Here is a 7,577-nt window from a genome sequence, read left to right as displayed (position 1 = left end):
TGTATTGCTTACGTTTTTACTAAATCATTAAAAAATCCTTTCCAGCTCACCTTTCAGATTGCAAAAGCAAGTAACTTTGAGCGTTGTGTGTTGTATATACAGAAGAATTTTGAAAGGACACAAACCAAGTTTTCAGAAATCCTTTCCAGCTCACCTTTCAGATTGCATAAAAAGCAAGTGTACAGAGATCTTATCCAAACATCTCAGTTTAATAAAAAACCCACTGTACCACTTACATTTTTACTAAATATAATTAAACCCCCCCACTGTATTGCTTACGTTTTTACTAAATCTAATTAAAAAATAATCAAAAATTGTTTTCAGATTTAAATTGTTCTTTTCAAGAGCTTATTGACAGTATATTTTTAAAAAAACATCTTGCCTAGCTAATAAACTAAACTAAGAAAAACACAACTGAACAGAAAACATATGCATTGCCTAAAAAGCTGGGAACACATTTAAAAATCATTGTAATAATATTGTAATAAATGCAAAGCATCATTGTTTTTCCTAAACTCAATGTAAAATATAACTATAAACCCCTTAGTAACTGCAATGGTTCAGCATAGCATGCAGTCACTATCCATGGACAGGAAAATGGCAGTGTATAGGGACTTTTTATTCTTTGTATTAGTACTTTAAGAGTGTATGAATGAGCATTTAGAATTTGTATTTTGACCTTTACTACTTTTGCAGTGTCCCTGATACAATCTGTTATTCATTCTAAACTAAGAAACTTGGTTATAATTTGAAGTTTGGGCATCACTACCTGTCTAATCCTGTCTATCATTCAGAACTGTCTAAAAAAAATATAACACCGCATTTTAGGTTAAAGGGAGTAATGCAAAATAAGTCATGGTGAAATTTATTAAAATCTTGGTAAAAACCCATCACGTTAAAACAAATGAAAGAGTAAACTCTTGTAGACAAACTACCCTAAAACATTAGCCCCATCCCACCTCCATCATGTCTAATCTCTATAATATCTTCACTTAGTAAACGCTATGCTATAATTTTTAAATTGATCATATTACTACAGTTCAATACTGATACCAGTGGAGACAAGCCAACAACTTTTTTACCCTTATTTTGTCTAAACTACTCTTGTTCTTGCTAAAACAAGCTTAGTGAAGTCAAGAAAGTAGAATAAACCCTCACAGGGTCCTTACACACACAGTCTTCACTACTACAATCTTCTGATACTTAAGCATCAGAAAGCACAACAAAAAAGTAGCTTTAAGAAGAATAAAAACTCTTGTAGACATTTATAAAGTCTGAACATTGGATTCAGAAGGCAAATAAAGCAGGAAAACCTAATGCAATGCCTGTGTGTTGAGTTATAGATCTGGAATGCTAAACAGGAGGCTTAACAGCTCATCTGCATCCAGTCAATATGACAGTGGTATCCCCATTTTCTGCTATGTTGGAAGGTATTAGATCTTAAGCTTGCATGCAGCTAGGCATCATATAAAAGTGTGAATGTTTTCTCTCTAATTCTTCTAAAAGAAAGTACCACAATAATTTGTAGTGCTTTCTGCTCTTCAGAACTATGTTTTTAATAACCGGTGCTATTCCACCTTTTAACTCTGTTTTCCTGCTTTGCAGTGCTGAACAGCTATGCTGGGTTCCTTCGTTCAGAAGTTTCATTCTGCCCTCTACTGAATTTTTACATAATTACACCTCTTGTACTAATGCTACAAAAGGTCTCTACTCTCCACAATTCCTTCCAACAAGTGTAAATTTGCTGGATCATGTTCTATGTTCGTTCCAGAGCCCCCCAAAATTAGAGGCACATGTCAAGGGGAGGGGAAAAAACCCTGACTTTTAAAGTGCTATCTGATTTGATTTTTTGTCCATTTGTCACTCTATAGACACGTCTGCAATAAGCAAGTTAGAAAAGTTATGCTTTTAGAGGTTAACTAAGCTTAAAAATAGTATATATAGATCTATGCTAAAAAGGCTAAAAAAAGCCCCTTGTTAGTTCAAAGCAGGGACTGTACTCATCTGCTTATTATTTTGCCCTTCTGCATACTACCTTTCACTTTAAGCTAATGATCAAAATAAGATGTAATTTTGTCTCCTTTTTATTCCACTCTTAGGTAATAACTTTCCCAAGCAACCCCTAATAGCCTCTTTTGTCCTTGTATCTCCCAATGTATCATTAGTTCATTCCCCTCAAAACACTTGTGTTTTTCTGTCAGAGGGCCATTAACGGTGAGGTGCGGGGGTACGTTTTGCAAAGCATTGGGAAGTTTCTACTAAATAACTAAAAAGGGCTGCAAAAGGTAATTCACATAAGCAAGCCTCATGTCAGCAGTTTCCTGCATACGGCTTTGAACTCTCTCAGAAAAATACCCCACAACTGAACTGGTGAGGGGTTAGATGCTAGAACACAAACAAATAAATTAACACACAGATCGGTTTTCTACACTTCACCGAAACATTGTTTGAGAAACTCTTAGGATCTCCTCTCTCAATAGTTCATTGAACCTTTAATTGGCAGATTCCTTGCCTCTTTCAACTTTCACTGAGCATCTCAAGAGTTCTGACTCTACATTTTAACACACATTGGAAGGCATGAGAAACATAACTATTAGTTCTATGTTCAGGGTTCAGATATTTATTTTATGAAGTTCTGCTACCTCTCTTTAGAGTTCAGAACTGCTGTGCACATCTCTCTTCACTAACAGAGCCATCAATAACAGTCAAAAGGTTGCAGGCAAAACTGAACTCCAGCTTGCTCAAGACTTCCTGCTATTCATAATTTGGATTCTAGTAGCCAAGCTCATTTTTTAATTCATAATCTTTCTGGTGACTTCAGGATTTCGCTGACATGTAAAATTTAGATTATATGTAATTTAAACAGCTCTTGGAGTTATAATCAAATATTTATTCCTGAAAGGTCTAATGAAACAACTGGAAACACAATGCGGATACTGTGACTTCCACTAAAACAAATGGTGCTAACCCAAATAAAGTTCAGCCTTTTTGACCAGATCATAGAATAAGAGCTTAGGTATGCAAATACTTTCTCTTGACTAATTATAAAAGGCATTTATTAGGAATACGCTTAAACTTAGTTAGCATCAACTTTGTACAGCCTTCTGCCTCATCTTGCATCGTGACTACCAAAACTGTCTTTTCTAGCCTTGCTAAATGCCACTTTTGCCAACTTGGATCTTTGCAGGTATTGGCTCATTGTTCCGTGTCCCTTCCCTCCATAACCCAACTGTAATCAACAGTATCAGCTGTAATAAAATTGTTACATAATATAATTTGCATTTAAAATATTACAAAACACTTAAAATAACAATCCCCACCAAGTAACAAGTCTTTTGCCCATCAAATTCACCCAAAGTGCTTCTAAGACTTCTAAAAACCATGCTCAAGGAAAAACGTGGAAGCCTTACAATTAGAAACAAAGTAGGAATAAATGTAAAACAGCCAAAAACTGCAAAAAACCTCCAGCTTCAGTAAGAACAGAATTCACAGTGGAAGCATTAGGCTCAAGATTTTCTTTTTATTCTCTCACCACATTTACCTCACATTTTCAAACACTGAAAAGCTGTCATTTTTCCCAGCAAAAAACCCAGAACGTTCATCTTTCAGCTGAATTACTGTTGGCAGACATTCACTTCCAGTATAAATCTTTTCTAAATATTCAAAGTAAGTGTTGAATTCTCTGTTGTGAATTCAAACTTGTCCATATGGGGAAATATGTGTAGTATCAATCAGAATATCTTGAAAAATTATGTGTGAAGAGGCTGATCATAACATTTACAGAACACACACATGCTCAAAACCACACTCTTCATCTAATTTTTAGTAAATGCTATTCCCCACATCTCTACAAATGAATGTGAACTGTTCTTATCAAAGACGTATTATTTTTATTAAGGTCTTGACACCCGAGTGGATAAACTTTCTTGCCCACCATTCAATTTAATGCCCTACACAGCATCTTTTGCTTAGAAGACATGATTGCTAATGTTGCCAGTCATGCAAACAACAAAATGACATCATCTACAAGTGTCCGAAAGAGCATCAGACTCAGAGCTGTGTCTTTACACCAGAAGGAACTCTGATGGGACTTCAGTAATAGGTCCCTAATAACACTCCCGCTCACAGTCTGAAGTAGCAGATTTACTACATTTCAGTATTCAGATTGAGAAAGGAATCCCGCGAATGCGACACTGCAACCTTGGAAAGCACACTGCGTTCTACAAGATGTGATCAACAAAGCCCAAGGCTTGTGTTTCAGCACAGAAACATCCCTCCGTCAGAAAGTACTATCCTATGGCCTGAGACAGCAGGAAGCAAAAGACGCTATCTAACTTCAACATCAGCAAAATCAGCTTTTAAATCCACAAAATATTAAGAGCAAATAGTTAACTGACTGGCACACACTGGGGCTAAGCATTACCATTACAGTTAAAAGACAAGTGCTTTCACGTTCTACTCTACTCTTCCATCAGCCACTTTTGGAAGAGACTTGCAGAACTGCTGTAAAGCCATTCACGTATTTTTATTTAAAACCAGCAAAATCCATCCATCTGAAAAATCTACTGCTGTGTTTTATAACTCGTTCATGAGCACCTGACTGTATTAACCCCCATTCCCTTCCCTCATCCCACTCTGCAAGGACAGACAGATGCAGGGGATCATCTGCTACAACGTTCTAAAAAGCCACAATCACAGCCACGCAACTTCTTGTTTTGTTTATGTAAGAACTGTTGCACATGGTCAAGGTCAGTTTTTGGACAAGATCAAACAGCAGATCCATGGAATTAAAATTTATAGCCCAGCTAAGTGGCGCTTTCATTTTCTGATGTGCACAGGCTAAGACCTAGTTTTACCATTCAGATGTCTTTGTTTAGAAGCAGTATCATGTCTGGAAACATAACAAAAATACTTCATTTTTTGTTGAACCATACAACGGGTAGCTAGTTTGAAGATGATGTGGGGAGAATTGAGTGATAGAAGGCACTGGGGTAGAAAGGATTGGAGCTGTTTAGAAGAAACACCAAGTTCATGAGAACACAGATCATTACCACTTGTGCTGCAGAAAAGTCCAGACACCTGCCAGGGTAAAGCCCTATTGTATAATCCCAGTGTCTCAAGGGAGAAATGACTTCTGTCCTTAACTGGTTGCTTACTAATACAGACAAAAGGTGGGAGGACTGACATAATTAGACACACCAATCTGGCCTACTAACACCTGGTTAAACCGTAATTTTCCTGACAGTTTGAAGCAATACATTCTTGACTTAATATGAACAAAGTATGCTGGACTTAACACACCTGTACTGGTATCTTCACTATCAACTGAATTTAAGAAGGTATCCTCACAACAGATGATAAAGATTTTTTAACCGAATAATAACTTTCTACTCTTACTGTAATTTTATTACAAGGACAGGGACATGAAGAATAATCTGTGGTTTTTAGAGAAGGTATCATGATCCAAGACTTAAAAATTAAGAAAAAATGCTGCAACTTGAGCAGTATTCTTTTTTGTTGTTGTTGTTGCCATTTGTCTCAAGTCAAAGAATCTACTAGAGGTATTTTATAGTCATTAAGAATCCCTGACCCCGAGATTGACCCTTGATCTAAAGTGATGGAACTAGGTAGTTACCCATCAGAATATCAAGATAAAATCCTTATGATCTATTGTGACGATATCCTACTGTCCAGGAAGACTTCAATCATGTTTTGGGCCCAGGCCTCAGTTCTTCTAGTGGTTTTACTCCACTCTTAATACTGAAATATTGCTGACCGATGTTTAATTTGCTTCAGCATCTAATTTTGCAAGTAAGTTCAGCTTCAACTATCTGGGTTCACAGTGTATCAACACCAACAAGAACTACGTTGGATCTTCTTCCCAATCTGCAAAACTAACTGATTGCAAGGACTGTTATGGATTCAACTAGCAGTTTTACATTTTAAAAATCAGTGGTCTTTCTGCTTTTGTCATTGAATTTGTTGTGCCCTCATCTTCAAGACCAGTCAGGACTCCCTACAGATCCAGAAATGTGTCAAGATGCAAACCGAGGGCTGTTACCTGGGATAAGGGGACATCAGGAACTCCCTATCTTGCAAAAACAGACTTCAGTTTCTTAGCGATGCCTATAAGCATACACACAGAGCTAGGTCAGTTTATCTGGAGAAAAGCAGGAGAATTACATGGATCCTTTTAAAAAACAAAACCAGAACAAGCCTTTTCTTATCAGCTGCTATAGTCTGTGAAATAGATCTGTAGACAGTCATGCCAGACAAATCTTTAACTTCTTACATTCCTTACATACTCTTTAACAGTCTGAATTTGCCTACTCAGTTTTTGCCATGTGCAAGGCACCTGATATCCACCTACCCAAATCATCAAATGATTTTTATTTTTTCCTCACTGATGGAAGTGCTTCTCAAGCAGCAAGTGCAATTCAATAATTGCCTCTGACACAGAGGCCAGTCATGCCCCTTTTACCTCAAACAGCCCTTGAACAAAAAAGGGAGATAAACACCTGCTGTCAGCCCCATAGGAGGAGATGGATGGCGGGGACACATTATCCTCTGTGCATGCATTTCCCACACAGAAGCAGCTGCAAGTCATATAAGCTAGTGGCACAGGCAGCAAGACACATTCCAACTGAGGAACCTGTCCCCATCTCTTCCTAAAGTAGTAAAACTTTGGCAAATCATTTTACGTTTATACTTGTAACAGCAATAACATCTCGAGGTTTAGGTAAATTGAGGAACGCTTTCAGTTGAAGCCTGCTTAAGAATTAGTTTTGGTAAGGAATTCTAAGGCCCTTCATGTACTACTGTCCAAATTAATGTTTTCTCTTTTGGGCCAGCTTGTAGAAGGCATTTCAGAAATGGACATAAATGAGGCTGAACATGTAGTTTGTAATATCTGACATAAATCCACATTTGACTTAAGAGCCTTAATAAAAATTCTTATGACTTCTCAGTCTGACTCCCTGGATAACTCCCATAGTTAATTACCAGAAGCAGATTATTAACGAGAACCATAACTCTATGCAGCTTTGCCAAAAGGGTTGTGTCTCGTTCAGCCAGCCACTGCCTCCTATGGATTCAGAGACCTCCAAAGCTAGTCCATACAAAACGTAAGAGGAAAAAAAAAAAAAGCACTGAAAGCTCAAGATGAGCAAGAAAACATGATTTTACCAGTGAACACATACGAGGAGCAAAAATCAGGTTTCTCAGTTTTGAGATTCTCCCACCGAGGGAAGCCAGCCCTTTGCACGTATTTGTCACGTGCCACAAGCGAGTCACCAGAAACCGTGCAAAGCATTTATTAGACAACAAAATATTTGTACAGCCACTTTAAGTAGTCTAAGAAGTCAAGACACGCGCAGAATCAGTTGTCTCGGGAGAGAAGCACCCTAAGGAGCATAACCTAACTACGGCCCTTTAACGGCACCACTCTCGGGGACTCGCGGCCGACATTTCTCACGCCAGACGAAACGGCCCCGGAGTTTACAAAAGAGAAAGCAGCCAGGAGGACGGCACGGAGCTCCCAGCAGGCATTCGGCCCCGGCGCCTCTCAGCGGACCGTC

This window comes from Aptenodytes forsteri, unplaced genomic scaffold, assembly GCF_000699145.1.
Source record: "Aptenodytes forsteri isolate BGI_AS27 unplaced genomic scaffold, ASM69914v1 Scaffold229, whole genome shotgun sequence".
In the NCBI taxonomy this organism is placed as follows: Eukaryota; Metazoa; Chordata; class Aves; order Sphenisciformes; family Spheniscidae; genus Aptenodytes; species Aptenodytes forsteri.
The sequence above is the reverse complement of the archived record's forward strand: the minus strand, read 5'-3'. Positions refer to the sequence as shown.